At 42.2% G+C, this 27,201-nt stretch overlaps 2 pseudogenes; both read right to left on the bottom strand.

Moving 5' to 3' along the window:
• Window positions 1-1,715: 1,715 nt before the first annotated feature.
• On the bottom strand, window positions 1,716-3,241 carry LOC113935269 (annotated as a pseudogene).
• A 1,748-nt stretch (window positions 3,242-4,989) lies between these two features.
• LOC118356020 lies at window positions 4,990-5,810 on the bottom strand (annotated as a pseudogene).
• Window positions 5,811-27,201: the final 21,391 nt, after the last annotated feature.

Here is a 27,201-nt window from a genome sequence, read left to right as displayed (position 1 = left end):
TATGTTACTTTGGGGGAAGAAATCCCCATATGGTGGCAATGAGTTTGCATTGGGAAGGGAAAGAATGCCTTCCTACCTTCAAGGTCTTGCCCTTCTCCTTTCCCCATCAAACCCAAGTTCTCAGGTCATGTGCACATACACACACATTCCTTCCCTGAATGTGAAGAATTATTGAACGACCATACAATGCCCTGAGTTCTTTGAAAACAACTCAAGAAGCCGAATTGAAAATGCTGAGGAGGAAAGTGGATATTTTGGTGGATTTCTCTAAACAAAGACAAGTGGCTGCATAAGAGTAAGCTATTCCTGTGTGAATTGTCACAAATACTGTTGTATGAAGTTATGTGACGGCCTGTCTAGATACTTGTATTTCTTTTAGAATTAGATCTCGAGTATTTTTGCCAAATGCATTCTGTAGAATTGTGCCTGCCCGTCCTGCCTTGATGTGTGTAACCTGCATTTCCCTTTCTGTTCTAACTGCTTGTCGCGCTTGTTGTGTGACTCCTTGGAGTAGAAGAGGGAAGGTACCATCATTACAAATTTTGATACCTGGATCCCCTCTGGGTCTGTCTGCATTGTCCTTTAGGTTTCAGTGTCATCACATGTTCTTATCAGCCCTGAATTCAGTCAATTTTGGTTCAGTACGGGTCTTGGGTCAATAATGTGGATAGAAAAATGGAATTGTCTTGCTGCAGAAACACTGGGAGTTTCTTTGTGGAAAGTGGGTTGGGGCTCCAGCAGTCCCGGATCCCTTCATCCAGTGTACAACTGACATCCCTCACTGTAGCCCAGTCCCTAAGAAGGCCAGGGTATTTCCCCTCCACGTGACATTTTAGGTGTAACTCTCTTGGGTCTCAGCCAAAGCCCGTGGTTTCACTAGGGCTCACCTTTGCTGGGTGACCCTGAACTTCACTTGTTTCCTTCTAAGCCCATGCCCATAAAGTTTTTCAGCTTCTTTATAGTTCACTTGCGTCTTCCAGAATGTATTGATGTGTCCTGGGGAGATTGGCTCCCACTGCCAGGCTGCCTTTCTCCTAAGCTTCCTTCTTCTCCATGTGGTTCTCATGTTTCTCCATGTGCTCCTTAGAAATTGGGTGCATTCACTCATACGAGTTGGCTCTTTTGTCCAGTGTTTCCTTTATTTTCTCAGGAGGAGATCAGGACCTTAGAGTCCCTCATTCACGTGGAAAAGTAAAACTGTCCCTGTCTTCCCTGGAGACTCAGATTTGTGTTATTCCATACCACACCGGGGGTGCGGGCTGCTCTGTGTCATTGGCATCTTGGTTCTGTTCATTGGAAAGTTCTTTTGGGGGTGGGTACAGTGTCCTGACCCCCTTTCCATCTTCTACACCTTCCACCTGAGCCACTCCATCACAGCCGGTCCAGAAGGCATTTGCTGAAGGATTGCCTGAGAGACCAGAAGCAAATGCATGTGTCTTTCTCTGTCTAGAGCTTTTGACTCAGTTTCTAAGAGTCTTTTTGCATGTGTTCTTGAGTAAATCAGGTGTCCTGTTGAAACCCTTTAAATCAACACCATGAGCAAAAGAGTCTGAGGGCAACACAGCAAACCAGCCTTTCTAAGCATCCTCCTTTGCTGCTTTCATTTCAGTGAACTCAGTCTTGTTAAAGTCGGTTGACTCATGCAGTTGATAGTTTTCCATCTTAAATCTGTTGCATGGAGATAACACTGTGAGTATGTGACAGTTCACAGCATTTTACATTTCAGGACATATTGCCGGCACTAAGATTGGCCTCTTCAAAGGAGGACTTCCATGTAGTCTTTCAATATTTGTTGTAGTAAGTTCTACTCTTGCTATTTCTCGTTTGGATGGGAAGGCATCTCAAACTATAAAGATGATTAATATTACCACTGTTAATGAACTAAATGAGCCCACAGGGGAGACCATATTTAATGTTGTGTATGCATCTGGGTAATCAGAATAGCATTAAGGCTTTCCGGAATGGCCAAGGAAATGTTGAGGAAAGAATGTTCTGTTGATGCCAACAAACATGATCATGAAGTGAATTTTTGCTCAAGTGCTATTAAGAGTATAGTCTGAGAATGAAGGGAATCCGTGAACGAACCTGCCCATGATAGCAAATAGCAGTCCTATTGGTAGAACATATTGAAAATGTGCTACTACAATAATATGTGTCATGGAGGACAATGTCTAGGGATGAGTTAGCTCATGCAATGCCCGTTAGGCCTCCTATAGTAAATCGGAAAATAAAGCCAAGGGCTCATAAGATAGCAAGAGATAACTTGGTATTTCCTCCATGAAGGGTGGCAAGTCAGCTGAATACATTGACTCCTGTTGGAATAGTAATAATTACAGTAGCTGATGTAAAGTATGCTCGTGTTTCACCATCTATCCCTACAGTAAACATACGGTGGGCAATATGATAAAGCCAAAGAAACCAATAGATATTATTGCTCAGACTATTCCCACATACCTGAAGGGCTCTTTTTTGCATGAATAGTAGGTGAGATTATCCTGAAACCTTGTAAAATGAGGACACCTACTTCGTGGTGTCCAAAGAATCAGAATAGATGCTGATAAACACCGGGGTCCCCTCCTCTGGCTGCGACAAAGCATGTAGTATTAAGGTTTCAATCTGTTAATAGTATAGCAATTCCAGGTGCCAATATGGTAGTGATAGGAGCAGCAAAACTGCTGTCATCGGGATGAATCCTGTGAATAAGGGGGTTAGGTATTGGGATTGCAGGGGGGGAGTGTTATATTAATAATAGTAGTAATAAAATTAATAGTGCCTAGAATTGAGGACACACCTGTTAGATGTAGTGAGATGATTGTTAGATCCATGGGTGCTCCTGTGTGAGCTAGACGGCCGGCCAGAGGAGGGTAGACAGTTCATCCGGTTCTGGCACCTGCTTCCACCATAGAAGAGGCAAGTAATAGCAGAAAAGATGGTAGGAGTAATCAGAAGCTTATCTTGTTTATTTGGATGAATGCTACATCTGGAGAGCCAGTTATTCGAGGGCCTAGTCAATTTCCAAAACCACCAATCAGTAGAACTACAAAGAAAATTATTTCGTGTGCATGGGCAGTTAGATTCCATGATAAACTTGGTCGTCTCCTAGTAGAGCATGGGGCTGACCTAATTCAGCACGGATCAGGAGACTAAGAGTGGCACCTCCCATGCCAGCCCACACACCAGATAAGACTTAAAGAGTGCCAGGGTTATGGTTTGTGGAAAGTAATCAACGATATATGAACATCGATAAAATGGATAGAAAAGCATTAGACTGCAAATCTAAGAACAGAAGTGTAGCCCTCTTCCTGCCAAGCTCTATGGTGTAATATCACAGTGAATCAAAGCAGCAGCTTCAATTCCACTTGGGCTTCTTCCGTCATTTTTCCCCTACGTGGTGGGAGAAGTAGATTGAAGCCAGCTGATTAGGGTATTTACCTGTTAACTAAGATTTCACGGGATGGAAGCTCACCTATCTAGTAAGGGCTTAGCTCAATTAAAGTGTTTAATCTGCATTCCACTGATGTAAGATAGATTCTTGCAGTCCTTAAATTTGAGTTCGGGAGTTTGATAATACTTAGCGCTTTGAAGGCCCTTGGTCTTCTTAGCCTAAACCTCTAGTCCAGAATTGATACTAGTAGGGTTAGTGGGAGCAATATGGTTGAGATTACAATCAGTGGCGGTAAGAAGGTTATCTTTTTTCTATTTTCAAATTGTCGTTTTATATTGCTCATCGAAGGGAATATAGTTTGTGCTGTAGTGTAGGTTAGTTGAATGTAGAAACAGGTTTAGTGATGCTGTAATAACTCTTAGTGCTGGGATAATAATTCTATCATTTTTTATTTCTTGAATGATTATTCATTTGGGGATGAAACCTGAAAGTGGGGGGAGGCCTCCCAGTGATAGTATTAATATGAAGGTTAGTGAGGTAATACGTGGTAGTTTACTTCATGTGTGGGATAATGGTAGTGTTGTTGTGGATGCATTTTATATAAATAATATGAATGTAGTGAGTGTTTTTATGATGTCAACTGTCAAGTTAAGGATCATCATAGGGTTATACACTCTAATGGCTGCTATTCATCCTATGGGCAATTGATGAGTAGGCTAAGATTTTTCATAATTGAGTTTGGTTAAGTCCTTGTCAACCTCCTAGGAGTATGGATGTAATGGCTATTGCTATTAATAGGTTGGAGTTGATGGATGGTGAGATTCACATAGAATGGCTGGTGGTGTGATGTTTTTGTCACGTTAGCAAGATTAGGCCTGAAGATGATAAAATTCCTTGTGTTACTTCCGGAACTCAAGTGGAATGGGGACAATCCGAGTTTTACTGTTAGGGCAATACTTATTGTGGTTAATATAACAGGGTTAGGAATTTTTGAGAATGTTCATTGTCCGGAAAACGATAGGTTAATAATAATTGCTATTAGGAGCATAGATGCGGTGGCCTGTGTTAAATATTTTGTAGATGCTTCAGTGTCTTGTAAATTCTTTTATAAGAATAGGGATAATAGCTACTATCTTTATTTCAAAACCGATTCAGATTATGAGTCATTGAGAACTTAATATTACAAGGACAGTTCCTGAGATAACGGTTGCTATAATGGTAATGAGAATAAGTTTTATTAGGTTTTATTATCCTAGGAAGGCTAGGCAACAACCTTTGCAAGGTATGGGCCCAATAGCTTATTTAGCTGAATTTACTGTAGAATATGGTGTAAATGGGTAGCACAGATTTTTGACATTTTTTTTCCTTAAGATCAAGTTTGATTCCTATCATTCTAGAAATAAGAGGATTTAAACCTCTCTTATTTATGCTATCCAAGTGAATCTTCTGTCAGACATATTTCTTACGTTTGAGCTGGAATACTTGCTGTAGTGATGGGTAGGGATACATGTCACATGCATAAGGCTAGTGTGAGGGGTAGAAAATGTTTTCATAGTAGGTGTATTAGTTGATCATAATTGGAATCATGGGTAGGATGCTCACATTTATAGGAAGGGGATTGTTAGGAGCAGAGTTTTGATGGTGAAATTAACGGTATATAACAGTTCTGGTATATACGGGCTGTGGAATGTGCCAAAGAACAAAATTGTTCTGAGAATATTTATGATGATGATGTTGGCAGATTCAGCTAGGAAGAATAGGGCAAATGGGCCTGCTCCATATTCAGGGTTGAACCCAGATCCTAGTTTGGATTCTCCTTCTGTTAGGTCACATGGGGCTTGGTTTCTTTCTGCTAAGGTTGAGATGAATCCTATTATGGCCAACGGTCATGCGGGGAAGATGAATCATAGGTGTTCTTGGGCAATGATTAGTGTTGAGAGTGTGAGAGATCCATTTATTTTAGGGCTGATAAAAGGATAATTGCTAGTGTTCCTTCACATATTGTTTGAGCTGTGGCTCGAAGAGCTCCAGTTGAGTTATATTTTGAGTTTGAGGCTCATCCCGATCACAGGATGGAGTATACGGCGGGGGCTTGATACAGCTAATATGAATAGCACACCTCAGTTCATATTCAGTGGGTATGGTGTGGGTAGGGGAATTCATAGAGCTAAAGCAAGTGTTAGGGCTAAAATGGGTGATGTAATAAATATGGATATAGAGGAGTGGTTGTAGCGATTCTCGAGTGACAAGTTTTACGGCATTGGCAATGGGTTGTAGAAGGCCACGCGGGCCTCCAGTATTTGGTCTTGTATTGTATATACCTCGTACTTTTTAGTTGTATATACCCTCGTACTTTTCGTTCTACTAGGGTTAAGAAGGTCACAGTGAGAAGGCTAGGAGTGATTAGCGAGAGAATGCTGATTACACACACATTATGTTAGGGAGATCAATTGAAACTCTGGGAATAAAGGCTTAAGTTTTATGTAATTACCAGGCTCTGTCACCCTAACAAGCCCTTCTCTTGGGCGTGACTTTTTATTTTTTTTTTAAGATTTTATTCATTTATTTGACAGAGAGACAAAGCGAGAGAAGGAACACAAGCAGGGGGAATGGGAGGGGGAGAAGCAGGCTTCCCGCGGAGCAGGGAGCCCGATGAGGGGCTCGATCCCAGGACCCTGGGATCCTGGGATCAGGACCTGAGCCAAAGGCAGATGCTTAACCACTGGGCCACCCAGGCGTCTTGGGTGTGATTTAAAGTCAACTGGTTAAAGGCAAAAGATCTATACGATCTGAAGAGAAACCAGAGTATACAGTCAACTGGTTAGATTAAGATAATATCAACTATTAGTCGAAGGTGCTTCAATAATTAGTCCTTATTTCTTTTCTCCTTTCGAACTGGGAGAAATTATTTAATAGATAGAAACTGACCTGGATGACTCCAGTCTGAACTCAGATCCCATAGGACTTTAACTGTTGAATAAACGAACCCTTAACAGCTGCTGCAGCATTAGGATGTCCTGATCCAATATCAATATGAACTCTCAAACAGGATTGTGCTGTTGTCCCCAGGGTAACTTGTTCCATTGATCAAAATTTTTTGGATCAACAAATAATAATATTTTGACTGGCGAGTCTAGGTCTCTATCACTTGGAGTTTATTTTGTTCTCTGAGGTCACCCCAACCTAAACTGCGAACCCATATAGAACTTTGTTATTGCTGGTCAGTTAGATTGAGGAATTTCTTTGGGCTAGTTAATTCAAGCTCCAAAGGGTCTTCTGGTCTATTTTTTTTTTTTTTTAATTCCTGCCTCTTCACAGGAAGGTCAATTTCACTGATTGGAAGGAAGAGACAGTTAACCCCTCCTGTGGCCGATCATACAAGGCCTTATTTAGAGATCAAATGATTACGCTCTCCTTTGCAGGGTCAGGATCCCGTGGCCGTTTAACAAATGTCAGTGGGCAGCAGTGCCTCCAATACTGGAAATGCTGGAGGTGATGTTTTTGGTAACAGGCAGGGTTTGTGTTTGCCGAGTTCCTTTTTCTTCTTTTAATCTTTCCTTAATTGCATGCCTGTGTTGGATTAACAGTATGATTAAGTGATTTGTTAGATACGTTTTATTTTGTTAACTCTCAGTGGTTATCTGCTCTGATATAAGCTTATGCAAGGAGAAAGAATTCTTGTTACTCCTGTTAACATTATCGCTTCCACATTAATAGATTACCTGAGTGTTAGATCAGGAGTTAGTTTTGGTATTAACTTTATTGAGCTTGAACACTTTCTTAATGACTGCTTTTAAGCCAATATGGGTGTATTTATTCACTCTAAACAGGGTTGTATCCTTTTTCTAAAAAGCTGTACCTTTTAAGAGTATATTTTATTTTTTTTAAGATTTTATTTATTTGAGAGAGACACAGTGAGAGAGGGAACACAAGCAGGAGGAGTGGGAGAGGGAGAAGCAGGCTTCCCGCTGAGCAGGGAGCCTGATGCGGGGCTGGATCCCAGGACCCTGGGATCATGACCTGAGCCAAAGGCAGACGCTTAACGACTGAGCCACCCAGGTGCCCCTTTTTAGACTATATTTTAAACTCACAGTACAGTTTTTAGGTTTTTTTATGTAAAGTTTAAAGTTGAACTGATATTCTATTCTGGGTAACCAGCTATCACCAGGCTCCTTAGGTTTTTCACCTCTATATTCTCACTGTTTTGCAACATAGATGAGTTCATCCCGGTGGATTATTCATAGGTAGCTCCTCTGCTTTGGTGGAGGGTAGGGGCTTAGCTTAAATTCTCTTTAAGTTAGTCTAGCTAATTGATTATGCAAAAGGTAAAAGTGTTAATCTTTGCTATTTAGTACTTTTAATTTTTCTTTCATCATTCCCTTATGGTCCTTTCTCTATAGCTCCAATTAAAATTTCTCCTATATTTTTAGAACTGTTTGTCTTGTGGTAATTTATAGCTGTTTGGGCTAGCTCTGGTTCAAAGTGGTCGTCTTTATTATGAACTCTTCTGGGTATAAGCCAGATGCTGTATTTAAGCTACACTTGGGTTTACCCACGCACAGTTTCCAGTATGCTAACCTTGTTATGACTTGTCTCCTCTTGTGTTTTAGGGCTTTTAATATGTGATATTTAGATTCTATGACTTGAGGAGGGTGATGGGCAGTGTGTGCGTGCTTCCTGGCCCAATTCAATTAAGCTCTCTATTCTTAATTTACTACTAGATCCTCCTTTGGTTTTTAGTTTCATAAAAACTTTCCTGGGTGTTGTGTTCTTAAGTAGAAAATGTAGCCCATTTCTTCCCACCCCATGGGTTACACCTTGACCTAACTTCTTCCTGTGTAATATTTGTGCTTACTTTTTTTCCTTTTTAAGGGTTTGCTGAAGAAGGCAGTATATAGACTGAATTAGCAAGGGGTGGTAAAGTTTATCGGGGTGTATCAATTATAGAACAGGCTCCTCTAAAGGGGTATAAAGCACCGCCAAGTCTATTGAGTTGTCAGCTGTTGCTAGTAGTTCTCTGGCGAATGATTTTGTCGAGCGAATTATTTATGTGTAGGGCTAAGCATAGTGGGGTATCTAATCCCAGTTTGGGTTTTAGTTATTGTGTAGTCAGAAGGATTGAAGTCACTGCCGTAGCTTCTTTTTGTGGTCATTGTAGCTTCTTACGGCTTAGTTAAGTCTTAACTTTTGTATGGAAATATCTTTAACACGTTTTACACCACAGGCCTATTAGTTTGGGTTAATCAAATGACTGCAGTGGCTGGCACAAAATTTACCAAACCTATTTTAACAGAGCATAGTTGAACTTTCATTCATGGCCTAATTTATCACTGCTGTATCCCATGGGAGTGTGCTTGAGCAAGGCGTAGCGAGCTACTTGTATAGTGTGCTTGATCCCTGCTCCTTTTAGTCATTTGTGATTTGGAGGGCATTTTCACTGGGAGGCAGAGGCTGGCATGTGTGATCTTATGAAGAATTCATGGCAAGGCCAGGACCGTACCTTTGTGTTTATGGAACCTAATGACTCACATAAGCATTTTCAGTGCCTTGCTTTCTGTATTAAGCTACAGTAACAGGTGTCCCTTGTGAAGATCTGTCATGGCTTGTAGTATTATGTTGTGAAATTTAAGCATTGGTCGTTTAGGCCTATCATGGTAAGATTATGCAACAGGGGGGATTTAGAGTTAAAGGTTGTCTGTCTATAGATAGATTCTCAACTAAAATAGTATGCTGGTGTTATGAGTGATTGGGATTATATAGTTGATCATGAAAAATTTGAGATGTTTAACCTTATATCTGTTGCATATACTTAGTTATGTTTTTGGGATTTGGCAGGACAACAGTATTTGTGTACCTTTTAAGGTTACGGGGGAGGGGGCTGGTTAAGCTACTTTTTTATCTGTTGTATATGGTTACATGTACGTATGCGTGCTACTCTAAAATTCTATCTTGTGACCACTTATTAAACCTATGGTTACATGATGTTGGTAAGTAACGTTCAACTCAAGCCCAGCTACAAGTTTTTGACTGCGTGAGACCTTATGGTCCTAGCTGAGTGATACCACCTTTATGCCCTAAAAATTAAAAGATACCAAATGTATGACAGCACAGTTATGTGTGATCATTGGCTGATTAGTCATTAGTCCATCAAGATGTCCCTGTAAGTAATTAATTACTCTAAGTAATACAGTAGATACATCCCAGAACACACAAACTAGAGACGAGGCCAGGAGAGAGCACTGTATAAAGAGATCAAAGTTTCCTGAAATAGTTACAACGGAAAATTGTCACAGCATTTACCTTGACCCTCTCTGTATCCATACTAAGGACCGAGCTATTGTTTCCCATGGAAGCTGCACCAGGTCCTGCATTTGATAGCGGCCAGAGAAAGGATGGAGGTTTATTCTGATTTGCGTAGACAGGGTGGAAAAAGACAAAAACCTTCCATGGCTTTCACCATCTTAACACTGCTTCCTACACTCAGTTCCCTTGCGAGACACAGAGGGTTTCCCACTTGCCTCAGGTGACCCCTTTGGACTACAGGGAGACCTGTTCCCTCAGTCTTAAGGAAGGCTCTAGAAGGCCTTGGTTAGATATTTGAATATCAACTGTGGAGAGGTCAGAGATCAACTAGTTGGAAATCAACAATGAAACAAGGGTTTCCTGATACACAACACAGGAAATGAAAATTTATCAGATTAAAAATTACCCATGCCTCAGGCAGTAAGCCATCAGCACAAACAGTACCTGTCCTTTCTACAAGCTGTGGGTGGGTTATTCAGGTGTTTTACTCTATATTATCTGCTCTATGTATCTGACAGGGGAAAATGTAAGTATTCATGACCAGAAATTACCTCAAAGAATTCATCTTTCCTCATTACTATTGTATTAGTCTCTACGTGGCATTTCTTGTAAAGTTTTAGCACGACACTACCTAATAAAATAACAGTAGAGGACTGAAATTACACAAGGATTCATTTCCCTATTGGGGAACTGTAGTTGACAATACAAAATTTTTTTGGAAAAGGAAAAGGGATCTCCATAAAGAGGAAAGAAATGTCTGCTTTCTTAAAGCAGATTGTCTATGGAATATTTATCCGCAAAGACAAATCAAGAAAGCTTACCAGGACATACAGCCTCTCATCTCTAATTCTATTCATGTTATTTTTCTCAAATCAAAGAAAAACACTGCCTTCAACATTGTGTCAAGGTGGAAGGGGCCCTGACCCATGTGTGTTCTCACACCCACTCTCCAGTTAAGTGTAACAGAGAGGTTGCTTGGGGGGGGCAGTCAGCAGCGGGGCGTGAGCTCCACCACTCACAAGGGACAGACCCAAAGAGCCCTGCTGCCTGGGGGCTTCTGAGGAAACAGAGTTCTGTCACCTCTGCGAGACAACCTGTTTCCTCTAGTAACCTCTTGTGATTATTTCCAGGAGACACAGCGATTGCCCACTGGAACAAGAAGCCGATCGAAGGGATGTTGCAGCAGAAATTAAACTGCTGCATTTCACATCGTGCTCCTTACCTGTCCACGGAGGGATGTCCTTGTCACATTCTCCTGGCACTGGTTTCTGCCTCCTCGATTCCTCTGGCGGCCTCTGTCTTTGGGTTTCTTCCAGTCTTGGAAGATGGGGATGAATCAATTTCACTAAGAATTACCACACCCAGGCCTCCACTGGACAAGAAATGGCTTCCCCTTAGAAACCTCACAACGCCCTTAACTGAAGTATGTCAAACTCCTGTACTGGTGTTTCAAGTGGGCAACCTCCCTGCTCTGCTCCACCCCGCCATCACCCCATCCAGATCAGGAGCCCTGAGATGTGGGAGAGAAACACACCCACGTTCAGCTGGGGCAGAGCGCGCACAAGAGGAGGAGAGAAAAACATTCTTACCCAGTTGTCCCGAGCCACCTTCTCCTGAAGAGTGATCTGAAAGAGTCAGCACATCAGTCAAAAACCCACGCGCAGAGATTCAGTGGGCCTTTGATCTTCTGCATTAGGTGCTGCAGGATTCAGAAAACACTGGGCAGAACTTGCGGGCTCCCTGGTGTCTGAAAGGGGGAGCTCTTGCTGCTGCAGCTGTTCTTGCACCTCTTCTTTCCTATTCCTACAAGTGATAAATGCTTTCATCAGGCGGAGTACAACGTGGAGTAGGGCTCTTTAGTCTGCCCAGGTTCCTGTTATGAGAACTGAACTCTCATATATATTTTGCAATCATATAAGACATATTTCACATAATTATCAAAATACGGTAGGCTTGAAGCTATTGCTAAGTCATTTTGTATTTACTATTTAATGCTTGTGGGGATCTGAGCTGATAAGGTCTCCTTACCAGTCATGACAGCTCCCTAGTTAATCCTGCAATGGGTATCTTTCATCATAAAGTTTGATTCTCCTTTTCCTCATATCCTTATCGTGTTTCTCCAGGCTACAACAAGTGGGTCTCTAAAATGGCACGGTCCTTTTTGTTGATGTGATTTCTCCTACACCAAACTGCTTCTTCTGGTTTATAATCTTTTACACCACCTCCAGAAGCATGTCTGTGAACCACAGTTCGACACAGTCTGGCCAGCACTGGGGATCAGGAAAACTTTGGTAACTTAACTGTTGAATATTTTCAACTGAACATGTGGAAAATGTTTTTTTCACATATAAAATCTCTGTGTAAGTGTCTTCTGAACAGTGGTGGTTATTTGTGTGTGAGCTTGGACTAAACACCATACCCAGTTTCAGAATCATCCACCAGCGTTCACCGCTGGGGTTAGGAGCTGAACTTCCTTGTGGTTCCCTATGTTTTCGGCAACTAATTTCAGTTTCTCCCCTGCCCCCTGCTCACATTCTTTCAGTCCCAGCTTCCTAAGAGGGAAAGGAAACATCTATACCTGGTAGCCCATGTGGAATTCTGCCTTTCTTCCTTCCCAGGAAACTGAAGGCAGGACTCGAATGTCCCCACATACCTTCCCCATAAACGCAACATCCACAAACCCAATTGCAGGGATGAATTGATGCCCCTGCCCCCCAATAAGGGACTAAAACCACTCAAACTTCAGCCTGCTGGCAAGTCATCAGCAGCTCTAAGCTGCTCTTCACAGCTCCCTATTGCTACTCATCAATACATCAAATAAATATAAAAAGCACATACGAGATGCACTATGTGTCCACCCAGACCCTGGTGATTGGGATGGCATAGGCGTATTCCCTTACAATGTAGGAAACCAGGCCTGACCAACTCATCACTACTAAACACAGAAGGATGAAGCAGGGCTTCCTGACTTGTCTAGGTTCACTTGAGAGCCCTGAATTTTCAGTTCAACCCTGGGGCCATGACACTCTCATAGAGACATCTTTCCGGGACATGGTGTCATTAACACTGTGCTATTAACTACTGGACATTTCGTACAGTCCCCGAGGGAACTCGTGCCACCTACCTCAAAGACACTATGTGAGAAGAATGCAAACCATGCTGAACAACAAAAACAATGATCTGAATCGCTCCACTGTCAGGATATTGTCTCCTGGAAAAGGATTTTAGCTGGGAGGTGGGGAGGAAGGAAGGAAAGGGAAAGGGAAGGGAGGGGGAGGGGAAGAGAAGAGAAAAGAAAAGAAGGAAAGGAAGGAAAACTGAGTTCACAGGATTTGCGACTGCTGGCACCCCCCAGTCACCTGCCAGCCATTAACTCCCATCTTGTCTGCAGCAAGATACCATCAGGGTGCACCTCAGTTTTTCTCCAGATATTTCCTACCCAATATCTAGAGTTTAACAATGATAGACATATGGCAGTCATGAGACTATGACATTCTGATCTCTCTCACATTACAACTGAGCATGCACACTTTGAGTGATGTCACTAAGGATTGCATTAGCGCTCTCAAATGTGTCCAGGTCATTCTTCAACAGAACATACAGACATCAGGAATACATACTCATTCCTTTTACCTCTGTTTTGAGAGAGTAATCCAGGACAAAGAAAGGATTTTTTTTTTTTTTTTTTTTTTTACCTTTAGTCTATGGGCTCCATAAGAGGGAAGCTTCTTTGGCCACATGGTTTCTTGAGTACATTTCTTTGCTTCATTGATCTACACAAATATATAATAGAGGATTCAGAATTCAAAAAATTAATTATGGTGACAGCAAAACCGATCTCCCGTGGGTAAGTCCTTATGGAAATAAAGGAAGCAACACTTTACATATGTGATGCTTGCTTTAAATTCAGCCTGGTATAGAATGGAATGAAAGGGGCACTAGGATGAAAGAGGAGATGGCAAAATCAGTGACCTGGAAGTGGACATCATTCCACGTGAAACCATAAAAATGAAAAAAAAATGGGGGGGTGATTGTACCTTCTGTTCAAAAATGCATATTGTTTCTGCAAGTTCTACATTTTCCTTCATGCAATTCTTAATCTTCTCAGAAACTTGATCTAAATTAACCAAAAAGATAAAAAGGCGATCTCTAAGATGAGTACCAAACCAATAAAATCAAATTACCCACTGCATCAACAGAAAAGGTGTGTGATCCCGGACTATGGGCGCATGTAACATTTGAGCATTACTGTGGTCTGTGAAGAAAGCACGTTTTAGTAGCATTAAATGTTGGAAACAAATATGAAAATTAGAACCTCATTTCAATGAGGTTAATCTTTAGGGGAAACACAGTAAAAGCTCTTAGCCTAATATCCCATCATTAAGCAAAACTCATCTTAGAATATATGAACAGTTCAAATTGCTGTCATCACCCGCAGAGAAATGGACAAAAATCAAGTACCCTATTTCCTTATATTCTGTCCTCCATTATCAAATAAATAAATCAGTGCAATTAATTTAAAAACAGAGGTTAAAAATCAAAATCCCTATTAAAAATAACCCACCTAAGTTCTTCCAGGTTTTCCCCCACTTTCACCCCCATGCCTTGAAAAATAGAGAGAGAGTAATTATTCTAAATGTCACTTGTTTGGTACTCAGAGACCTCCAATGTCTTTCTGCTGCCCAGCAGAGTCCCCTCCATGAGAACCAGAGTGGGACGCACAGATGGACATGGTCTTGGAATCAAACACCCTTGGGTGCAATGTCTGCTTTACCACCTAGTGGCTAGAGGCGCCGGCTAATTCCTTATCTTCCTAAATCACAAGATGTTGAAGGGCCAAAATGCAAACGTCACCACCTGCATTACTGGTAAACAACACCCAGGAAACGCTCACCTTACAAGTGGATAGCACATGTAAAGCACCCAGAACCGGGCCCAAGACTCCAGAATCTTCTCACATGGATTTAATTCTACTGCTGTACCCCAAACTGCAAACTGATCTTCTTTCTGTACAGTGGGAGAGCTCTGCGGCCCAGAGGTCACCTCTTCTATACCATCAATACTGTACATCATAGAAATGCCAGCATTTGAGGGCCTACTATGTGCCAGGTCACTTAATCATCACAGTCCCTGACGCCCATACACAATTCATTATCCCCATTTTGCATCCTGTCCACTTCCCCTCTCTCTCCACTGGCCTTAGTCTCCCTCCCCTCAAGACTCATAACACACGCTTTTTAAACTTCTCTTGTGACACACACTTTGTCTGGCAATATTTGGTTCTTTAAGCCTTGAGCTTCCTGACAGGCTCAGAGTCCCTTAATCTGTACATTTCCCCCAATAGCCAAGTCATGTCAACGTACAGCTGCCAAGTTTCACACTCACATAGTCACTGGCTTCTTAAACATTTCTAACCAGAGGTAAACTCATCTGCTTCTACCTAATTGTGTAGTCTGTTCCTCCACCTGGTCACCTGTCTCAATTGGTGGCAACCCAACCTGTGCTGTCACCTGGGCCTCAAACCAGGAAAAGCAACTTTGAAAAGTTAAGGGGCTAACCGGATCAGATAAGTCAATGTATTTACTTCTAGCTGGATTAGAAACCACATCAAACAGTTGCATTAAGAAAAGATTACCAGGCGGGGCGCCTGGGTGGCTCAGTCGTTAAGGGTCTGCCTTTGGCTCAGGTCATGATCCCAGGGTCCTGGGATCGAGCCTTGCATGGGGCTGCCTGCTCAGCAGGAAGCCTGCTTCTCCCTTTCCCACTCCCCCTGCTTGTGCTTTATCTCTCGCTGTGTCTCTGTCAAATAAATAAATAAAATATTAAAAGAAAGAAAGAAACCCATGTTGAGCTCCCTCCTCAGCAGGGAATCTGCTTCTCACTATCCCTCTGCCCCTTCTCCCTGCTCATGCTATCAAATAAATAAAATCTTTACATAAAAAAAAGATTATCAGGCAAACCACAGAATGGGAGAAGATATTTGCAAATGACACTACAGATAAAGGGCTGATATCTGAGATCTATAAAGACCTTCTCAAACTCAAACCCAAACAACAAATAATCAAGTAAAAAAAATGGGCAGAGGACCATGAACAGACACTTCTCCAAAGAAGACATACAAATGGCTAACAGACACATGAAAAAATGTTCGTTGTCATTAGCCATCAGGGAAATCCAAATCAAAACCACATTGAGATACCACCTTACACGAGTTAGACTGGCAAACAGTGACAAGGCCATAAACAACAAATGTTGGAGAGGTTGTGAAGCAAGGGGAAACTTCTTACACTGTTGGTGGGAAATCAAGTTGGTACAGCCAGTTTGGAAAACAGAGTGGAGGTGCCTCAAAATATTAAAAATAGAGCTACTCTATGACCCAGCAATTTCACCACTGGGTATTTACCCCAGAGACACAGATGTAGTGAAAAATGGGCCATATGCACCCCAATGTTCATAGCAGCAATGTCCACAAGAGCCAAACTGTGGAAAGAGCAGAGATGCCCTTCAACAGAAGAATGGTTAAAGAAGATGTGGTCCATAAACACAATGGAATATTACTCAGCCATCAGAAAGGATGAATACCCAATTTTTCCATCAAAATGGATGGGACTGGAGGAGATGATGCTAAGTGAAATAAGTCAAGGACAGAAAGTCAATTATCATATGGATTCACTTAGAACATAAGGAGTACCATGGAGGACATTAGGAGAAGGAAAAGAAAAATGAAGGGGGGAAATCAGAGGGGGGACAAACTATGAGAGACTATGGACTCTGGGAAACAAACTGAGGGTTTCAGAGGAGAGAGGGGTGGGGGGATGGGTTGGCCCAGTGATGGGTATTAAGGAGGGCATGGATTGCATGGAGCACTGGGTGTTATACGAAAACAATGAATCATGGAACAATACATGAAAAACTCATGCTGTATTGTACGGTGACTAACAACATAATAAAATTTAATTAAAAAAAAAAAAAAAAGGAAAAGACTACCAGGAAAACAGAACACTGAAATCTTACCTTCAAATGCTTGAGTCTTTACCTAGAAGAGGGAGAAACAAAATTGCAGTTGATGGAGAAAAAATATTTTTTAACAAAATTATACTTTATGACAAAACAGTCAAAATGATAATCTAATGGTATAATAATGGCGTAGTTCAGCAGAGTAAATTCTATAATTCAAGAAGACTTCAAAGCATCAACCCCCTAATAGAGGGTTACAAGGTTCAGGGCCTCATGATCCCCTGCACCTATCCATGTAACACCTCTATTATGCCTGTCAGAAAACCGAACCACTGAGGATGGGACTTTGTCCAGACCTCTAAGCAATAATTAACACTGTAGACGCTCGCCATCCCCTTATTCCCAACCCTCCGACCCTGACATCCATTCCAACTGACACGAAAGTCCTCACTGTAATTGACCAATGTGCTGTATTTAGTATTCCAGTTGATAAGGACTGCCACGATCATTTGCATTGACCTTAGAGAATGACAATACACCTGGACTGTAAGGGCCCACGGTTTCACAGAATGCTTCCTATTTCCTACAAACCTTAATGGCTGAGTTGGATGATAAAATGTGTGCTGTGGTCTCTCCTTTGTTACAATATGTAGGTGATTGGCATCTCTGCTCCCCCCCTCACACCTCTGCACAGGAAGACAGCATCCCCCTGTGAAAACTTTTGGCCTTCAAAGGGACATCCAGTCTCCAAAGAAAAACTCCAGTTTGCTCAAACTCAGGTTAGGTATTTAGGACACCTGATCTCAGAACAAGGATGACAGCTGGAAACGGTAGACTCAAGGCATCCTCGATTTCCCACAACCTTAAGCACCAATGAGCAGGCTTTCTTGGACTGTCTGGCTACTGTCAACAATGGATTCCAAACTTATCTCTTAAGGCTCAGCTGCTATACAGTTTACTAAAAAATGACAAACCTAACACAATTATTCAGAAAAAGGGGGATGACGTAGACTTTGAAACCTTAAACAAAAGACCCTGACCTCCAACTTCCTAATTATCAACTTCCCTTTTTCCTCTCTCTATGTGACAGGGAAGGGAATGCCCTTGGAGTGCTCAACACCAAACTCGGGGACCACCATCACCCCATAGAGTATTAGAGTCAACAGGTAGATGCTGTGGCTGGGGGATGTACCCCCTACCTCAGAGCCATTCCCGCCACGGCCCTCTGGGATAAGGCCAGTGAAGAATTCATCACAGCCTCTGCTTTAACCATCCCTGGGCCCCATGTAGTAGAAGCCCTTCTGAATTCTCCTCACACTCAACATTTTCCAGTCACCTCACCTCCTATGAAATCCTCCTGCTTACCACTCCTCACATAACTCTTTCTGGTTCCAATAGCCTCAACCCTGGCACTCTTCTCCCCTCCTTCACATATGAAACCCCTCACAGATGCTTCACACTGAGAGATCAACTGCTGACTCCCTGTGACGATTTTCAGCAAACTGCTCTAACCGGGGCAGAATTTTCATGCTTTCCTGATGGTTCTTATTTAAAGGAGGACAAGGATAAATATCATGCCAGGTTAGCTACTGCAACTCCTTTTGAAGACACGGAGGCAGCACCTCAAAAGTCCGTCTTTTACCGAAACTACTAACTGAATCCTGATTCTAATCCAAATGCATGGCTTCTGAATTTACAACACAACAGACCATTACTGATAACCCATATAGTTCTAAACAATTCTTTTGAAGTAACAATACTGTTTTGAAATATCCTGTCAGTATTCCTATTCTTACAACAAGTTCTCTCTTACTTCATGTTCTTCAGTGTACTCTATGTTCCCAAATGTGCTCAATGATTTCATTCAGTGCATTCCCGCAGTATTTGACTGTTTTGCTCCTAGCCACTGGAGGGGGACACTTCCAGGAGGCATCAGGACTCCGGGTTTGCCTTCAGTCCAAACAAATGCCAATAAATATTTTCAGTTGGCTCCTTTCAGACCTAGGGTCCTAGATTAAAACCAACATATGGTTTGGAATTGTCATCTTGTTTTTGATTCTGTATTTGCTGTCTCTCAGTCCTTTGTAGAAACGCTGTCCCAGTGAGGTGATGCTGGCTCACTGGTCTCAATCTTGAGCAAATACAGACTTCAGTGGGAAGTTCATGAGAGTTTCTCCCTTCTAATCCTCCCTGTTCCTCAAGCCTCACTTGATTAGTTTACAACTGCGATGCACATTCCTTCCAACATGAGACATACCAATCTGAAAAAGCTTTGCTGGCACTGAAGCACAAAACCACGAAATATAAAGAACTTGACTGTTGATCAGAAAGCCTTCCAGGGAGACCTGGGCGGCTCAGTCAATTAAGCACCTGCCTGTGGCTCAGGTCATGGTCCCAAGGTCCTGGGACTGAGTCCCACATTGGGCTCCTTGCTCAGCAGGGGCCTGTTGCTCCCTCTGCCTCTCTCTCTCTCTCTCTCACACACACATACATACAAATAAATAAAATCCTAAAAAGAAAAAGAAATTCTCCCAAGGAAACATTTTTAAAATTTTTATTTACAATTAGTCCACATACACTATTATATTCATTTCAGGTGTACAATCTAGCGATTCAACACTTCCAGGCAACACCTGGTGCTCATCACAAGTGCATGACCTAATCCCTATCACCTCTTCAACCCATTCCTCCAAACACCTCTCCTCTGGTAACAACAGGTTGTTCTCTATACTTAAGAATGTTTCTTGGTTTAACTCTTTTTCCTTCTCTTTGCTCATTTGGTTTTACTTTTTCCTTTATAAACTCCACAGATGAATAAAATCATATAGTATTTGTCTTTCTCTGACTGCTTTATTTTGCTCATCAAAGCAAATCTTGATGAGAAGGAGTAAGGGTGTTACACAAAAACAATGAATCATGGAGCACTACATCAAAAACTAACGGACTATACGGTGACTAACATAAAATAATAAAATTTTAAAAAATGGTAAATTTGAAAACTCATAACAGGAAATGTCACAAAACACAGGCAGGAGGTTTGGGCAGGGGGAGCTCTCACACACTACCACTCCAAATAAATTGATGACCCAACAGGAAGACATGGACTTGACCTCGCACATGGATACTCCACTATTCCAGCTAGCCGAACTCTATTCTCATCTCTATACCCCCCCCACCTCCTCCAACAGGACTCATCCATGAGGAGCTACAACACTTTGAACTACCAGATGCCGCCAATGGACCTTTGGTTCTTTTTATTTTTTTTTAAGATTTTATTTATTTTACAGAGAGAGAGCAAGAGAGGCAACACAAGCAGGGGAGTGGGAGAGGGAGAAGCAGGCCACCCGTGGAGCAGGGAGCCCGATGTGGGGCTCAATCCCAGGACCCCAAGATCATGACCTGAGCCGAGGGCAGACGCTCAACGACTGAGCCACCCAGGTACCCCTGGACCTTTGGTTCTTAACAGCCTTCCAAATTGCCCCCTTTTCTCCTGAAAATAGTGAACCTCTCTTATATTCCCCAATGTGCCTAAGGTTTAATCACAGCTTCTCTGTCCTACATTCAAGTCTCCATCCTTCCAAAGAAACCCGACATTGGCTGATAATTCCCTGAGAGTTTCTACCTTTAAGGATACAAAGTGCCGGCAGTTTGTGTTTTTACCTGGGGCTCTGGTTCCAGCAGAAATCAGAAAGTGGGATCCCAGCTCATTCTTCTAGAAGGTCCTGAGAGTCAGCAGTTAGTGTATTCACCTCCTAACTAAATGCTGCTCCCCTTCCCCTAATTTGAGTCAGGATTTCTCCCCAGAAAGAAGCCTGCCTCTGTAACAAACCAACCACACCATCTCTGACGTGGCGTCGCAGGACCCCTCAATCCACAGATCCCTGAGTAAAATAACTCTTGTTCAAATACCCTCAGAGAAAATAAGGACCAAACCAGGGGAACAGCCCCCAAAATGCAAGCGACTGTGCTGCTCACCTACCAGCACGTCCTGGGGAAGCCGCCCAGTGCCCCCTCCTCAGCACTCCGCCAACAAGGCACCTTCTCCATCGCTCCTCAGGAGGCACCAAGATGCTGCAAAGGGCCCAGGTTCCCCCGGGGCGGCTGCAGAACTTATTGGAAACGCGGCCCTGGCTCTCGGAGGGGCGCTGGGTCCTCAGGGGGCGGCAGAAACCTCTCCTGCCCTGAGGAACCCTGGGTCAGGTAACGCCCTGGCGTCCTCTGACAGCCGGCGGTTGCTGCGCAAGCAGGGAAACCGCCCCTCCCGGGTGGAGGTGCGCGCGCGCCCTCTGCCGGCTGCCCTGGGAATCCCTACAATGCTTAAGACCCAGGCGGCTCAGGTGCAGGTACTGAGGGTGCTTGGGTCCCGCCAAGCCTGTTCTCTAGACCGGGACAGGTGTTTGTGACAGTGCCTCGGGCACGGAGACATCTTTTCCTTCTCCTTTCTGTGTCACTGAAGAATGAAACTGATTTTGTCAATGTCATTAGGAAACGGCTAGGGCTGGCACCACTCCCCTCCAAAATACAGACTGCAAATTGACATAATGCAAACTCACATGATTGGGTTTACCCACAAAAAGGTTCCTAGTACATAAAACACTGACGCCCAATACACTATTTTAATTTTGCTTTCATTCTTCTTCCTCTTAAGAAAAGAATAATTTCTGGTCAGGTCAGGATATTGAAATTTCATTTATACAAGACATTAACTAGCACCATGATCTCAACTGGGACAGTGTATTTTTGACTTTGCCAATCAAGTATTTGGGGACACATAGGTGACAGGGTCAAAATGCAAACCTATAGGTAGCTACACATGCATTATGAATTACTGCATGTCTCATGTTATAATATTTTCAATGAAAAGTGCTTTAGACATGGCAGATGGATGAAATAGTTTCCATCAGTCTGGAAGGAACCAATTTTACCTTCAAATACTAATTGCCATCTGGTCACAACTAGAAGCTTGATGAAGTATGACGTTTCTGCTTGGATGTAAGAGAATCCTTGGGGTTTGTTTGGGTTTTGTTCATTTGTTTTAAGATTTCTTTTGACACAGAGAGAGAGTGAGACAGGGAATACAGGCAGGGAGAGTGGGAGAGGGAGAAGCAGGTTTCCTGCTGAGCAGGGAGCCCGATGCGGGATTTGATCCCAGGACCCTGGGATCATGACCTGAGCCAAAGGCAGATGCTTAACGACTGAGCCACCATGGTGCCCCGAATGCTTGGGATATGAAACCGTCCACCTACCATCCTGCATCAGGATCCACAGTGGACACGAGAATAGCAACCCCCCCAACCTGCTGCACATTGCTAGCTCCAGAGGGAGAATACGGACCTTATTCTCGAATACTCTGGGTCGAGATCAGCAATGCATCTGTGCCAGTTCCAGGCTGCTGGACCTGGGCCCTGGTTTTGGAAATTGAGCAAGGCCCTGCTGGTACACGAGGGCCTCCCTGGCCCATGGTTCCCCCTCCACACACCTGGACCGCCTCCCCCTTTCCTCCTTGCAATTCCTCTTTGTCCCTTCTCTCTACTCCTATCTCCCTCTGATTCTTCCTCACCCTCTCTCAGGTTCCTGGTGGTGCCACACTCCCTGGGTGTTGTCCAGGAGTCCCTTGAGAGAGAAGCTTATGAACTTTATGAATTAAAATTGTCATGGAGACCCCACACAGAGCAAGCATGAGATTCAGCTTGGCGTTTTTCCATTTATGTGCATAATTTAAACCCAACACTGACACCTAATGAGGTGACCGAGTTAAGTGGCATTTCTAGGAATGTTTAACGTGTAACAGCTTCTCCGTTAGTATGGGATGATTTGAACACCATAAATCTTTCTATCTAAAGGCAAATTCCCAGGACAGAAGGAGGTCTATTTTACTGCCAAATATTCAGTACCATGTTCATTCAGTTCACACTGATTTTTCCTTTGAGATTTCCTTCTGTGGTTTTGTTCAATAGGCTATTCAATTACCAAAAATATGTGGAAATGCTAGTTATCATTTCTTCAATGATCCAGCACATTTGCAATTGTGATCAAAGAACATCCTTTGTGGGTTTCACTCTTCTGAAATATATTGACACTTGCTTCCTCTCCAATTCATGGTTCAATTTTATAAACATATGATATGTCCTTAAAAATAATGCCTCTCTTTTATCTGTTTAGTAAAATAACCTATAGATTTCTGCATATAAATGTATGTATTAATATATATACATAGTTCTGTATCTGTATATATTCATTTTATATGATGTAGAATATTGTTTCATTTTTAACTTATATTTTATCTAATATCTAAATGTACATTATACATATATTTTATATCTTTATTTTGTATCTCCATATCATATGTACTTTATATGATTATGTATCTACTTATACATTCAGATGTTTTAACTGTCCAAATCCACTGCATCCTTACTAATTTGGGGGCTGCTGAGAGAGGGCTGTGAAAATTTGCCACTCGAGGATTTTATTTCTCCTGCGGTTTTTTTTAAGATTTTATTTGTTTATTTGAAAGAGAGAGCAGAGAGAGAGAAAAAGCATGAGTGGGGGGAGGGACAGAGGGAGAGGGAGAAGCAGATTCCCGCTGAGCAGGGAGCTGGATGTGGGGCTCAATCCCAGGTCCCTGGGATCATGACCTGAGCTGAAGGCAGACGCTTAACTGACTGAGCCACCCAGGCACCGCAAAAGTTTACACTTGTTGGTCGGTTCGTTGGTTTAGAAAGTTGTGGAATCTTTTTGTCCATTGCATTCAATGGGACGTTTTCTCTTTGACTTTACATTTACCATCTCATGATGTGCATTCTATTTGTCCAGACCTTACTATTTTTTCTTCTCTTTTTAAAATCTGTTACTATCTGATATTATGCCCTTCACTTTGAACCTGCCTCATGGGCCACATGGAAACAGTCTAGTTTCACTGTAGGTAAGTGGTGTTAAGTTCACCGTGGTTCCCACAGTCCATAGCTTGTGCCCTAACATCATTTCACCCAAAGAGCATCTACTGATAACTGGTGGCTGAACTGTTATGATGTTTTTATTAAAGGTGATTTCTTCTTTCCGCTGTCTACTCCTATCTTTAATTCTGAGCAATCTTTTGTAAAGATCTTTCCCTTCTGTCCATCTCGATTTTCAAAACTTTTCTTAAGTAGTTCTCTAGACTCACGGGTTATCATTCAGTATTGGGAAACTATTCCTGCCATGATTCATTTTGATCTGCAGGTTGTCTTGATTTGGACGGTGGTGACCCTTTCAAGCTGGTTCCTGCATCCTTTTCACATGAAGAGGTCCTCATTCTCGGTCCTCAGAAGGTCAAGCACGGAAACCCGGAGCCTGAGAAAGGATTCACGTCTGCTTGATACAAAAATCTCTGTCTACATCAGAGTCCAGTAAGTTTGGGGAACAACCTGATGGGTCTGATAAAGGTTCTGGTTGATAAATAACCTCATCAGAGGTGGAGTAAGAAGTCACTGGCCTGAGGTCAATGCTGAGTCTTCCCCCAAGACAGGCCCTCTGTATCTATTCTTTCCCGGGTAGGCCTTTTATTCTGTTTTCTCTTCTCCACACAGAATATTTTGAGTTCTATGAGGATTTAAATACCCCTTTGCTCCCTTCACCAGAAAGAATCAAGTGGCATGTGGCTCTATAAAAGCTCATAGAGTCTTGAGTAGAAGGGAAGGATTTCCATTGGTTGGAATCTCAGCTCCTTCACTCACAAGCTGTCTGCCTTTCTCTGAGCCTCAACATGCTCATCTCCAAAATGGGGATGACACTGAGATTTTTGTACTGTGGGGCATTGTCGCCTGAGAGAAGAATGATTAGTAAAGATCTTTGAAGCACACCTGACATAAAGCACTCAATAAGCATGACATCCTATTACTTACCTTTCCTTTCCTCACATTTTCTAGCTACTGGCTTTACATCTGGACCATCTTTCAGGGCAAGGCGTAAGCACTGACTGTGTCTCCCAACTCCAACCTCCCCAAAATATGCTGGTGCTCTTTCCAGTGCCTGGCAAAAGACTAGAGTTCAATGTATTTGTGTTGAATTCAATTACTTCTTTGCTATAATATATGATTTATCTTAACATAAACTATGTAAAGTAGATCACTCTGTGATTTCTATATTGTTGTGTATTACTCAAGTTTTGTAACATAAATGATATTATTTAAATGAAACAATAGAACAGGATATGTGTCAATTACTAGTAAGTAATGGTAGAACTAATTATGCAACATTATGTGTTAACAAAGAAAACACAATGATGAATAATAAACTTTTCACTTTATAATAGGTTTAGATTTATCAACAAAATCAAATAGGAAAGACAGTATTGAGAATTTCCATATGCATAACACAGTTGGCCAACTATTTTTCTTTTATTTTAATTCCACTACAGTAAACATACACTGTTCTATTTGTTTCTGGTATACAGTAGAGTGATTCAACACTTCCATGCATTATCCAGGGCTCATCAGGACAAATGCACTCCTTAATCCCCATCACCTATCTCACCCATGCTCCCAACCATCTCCCTTCTGGTAACCATCACTTTGTTCTCTAGAGTTAAGAGTCTGGATGAAAGAACTCCAATGCAGACAGGAATCTATCAAAATCCTAGAGGAGAACAGAGGCAGCAACCTCTTCAACCTCAGCCACAGCAACTCCTTCCCAGACACATCTCCAAAGGCAAGGGAAAGAAAAGCAAAAATGAACTACTGGGACTTCATCAAGACCAAAGGCTTCTGTACAACAAAGCAAACAGTCAACAAAACTAAAAGGCAACCTACAGAATGGGAAAAGGTATTTGCAAATGACATATCAGATAAAGGGCTAGTATGGTAAATGAAATAAATCAAGCAGAGAAAGACAATTATCACATGGTTTCACTCATATGTGGGACATAAGGAATAGCATGGAGGACTACAGGGGAAGGGAGGGAAAACCGAAGGGGAAGAAATTAGAGAAGGAGACAATCCATGAGAGACTCTGGACTCCAGGAAACAAACTGAGGGCTACAGAAATGAGGGGTTTGGAGGAATGGGGTTATCCGGGTGATGGGTATTAAGGAAGGTACTTGTTGTGATGAGCATTTGGTTGTTATATGCAACTAATGAATCATTGAACACTACACCAAAAACTAATGATATATTCTATGTTGGCTAACTGAACATAATATTTTTTTTTAAAAAGGGCCAGTATTGGGATGCCTGGGTGGCTCAGTTTTAAGTGTCTGCCTTCAGCTTAGGTCATGATCCTGCTCAGGGGTAAGCCTGCTTCTCCGTCCCCACTCCCCCTGTTTGTGTTCCCTCTCTCACTGTCTCTGTCAAATAAATGAATAGAATCTTTAAAAGAAAGGGCTAGTATCCAAGATGTGTAAAGAACATATCAAACTCAACACCCAAAAAAACAGAGGATCCAGTCAAGAAATGGGCAGAAGATATGAACAGACATTTCTCCAAAGAAGACATCCATATGGTCAACAGACACATGAAAAAATTCTCCATATCACTTCGCATCAGGGACTTACAAATTTAAACCACATTGTGATACCACCTCACACCAGTGAGAATGGCTACAATTAACAAGGCAGGAAACAGTAGATATTGGTGATGATGTGGAGTAAGGGGAACCCTCCTACACTGCTGGTGGGAATGCAAACCAGTGCAGGCACTCTGGAAAATGGTATGTTCCTCAAAAACTTAAAACTTCAGCTACCCTATGACCCAGCAATTACACTACTAGGTATTGACCCAAAGATGCAAATGTAGTGATCTGAACAGGCACCTGCACCCCAATGTTCATAGAAGCAATGTCCACAATAGCAAAACCATGGAGAGAGCCCAGATGTCCATATAACAGATGAATGGTTAAAGAAGATGTGGTATACATATACAGTAGAATATTAGTCAGCCCTCAGAAAGGATGAATACTTACCATTTACATTGACATGAATGTTACTGAAGGGTATTATGCTAAGAGAAATAGGTCAATCAGAGAAAGGCAATTATCATATGGTTTCACTCATATGTGGAATATAAGAAACAGGGCACAGGACCATAGGGGAAGGGAGTGAAAACAGAATGGAAAGTCATCAGAGAGGGAGAAAAACTATCAGAGACTCTTAATCATTGGAAACAAACTGAGGGAATGTATGGTGATTAACATAACAATAAAAGAAAATAAAAAGGAAACAAACAGGGTTGCTGGAGGGCAGAAGGGTTGGGGGGATGAGTTAAATGGGTGATGAGCATTAAGGAGGGCACATGATGTGATGAGCACTGGGTCTTACACACAACTGATCATTTTTGAACACTATATCTGAAACTAATGATGACCTATACGTTGGTGAGTTGAATTTATATTTTAAAAAAGAAAGAAAAAAGAGAGTCTGTTTCTTGGTTGGCTGTCTCTCTTTTTTCACTTTAACAGCCACATGATAGAATCCATCCAAGTGTCCATTGACAGATGAATGGATAAAAACGATGTGGCATACAAATAAAATGGAATATTACTCAACCAGAAAAAGGAATGAAATCTTGCCATTTGCAAGAACG

Source organism: Zalophus californianus, chromosome 10, assembly GCF_009762305.2.
Source record: "Zalophus californianus isolate mZalCal1 chromosome 10, mZalCal1.pri.v2, whole genome shotgun sequence".
NCBI lineage: Eukaryota > Metazoa > Chordata > Mammalia > Carnivora > Otariidae > Zalophus > Zalophus californianus.
The sequence above is the reverse complement of the archived record's forward strand: the minus strand, read 5'-3'. Positions and strand labels throughout refer to the sequence as shown.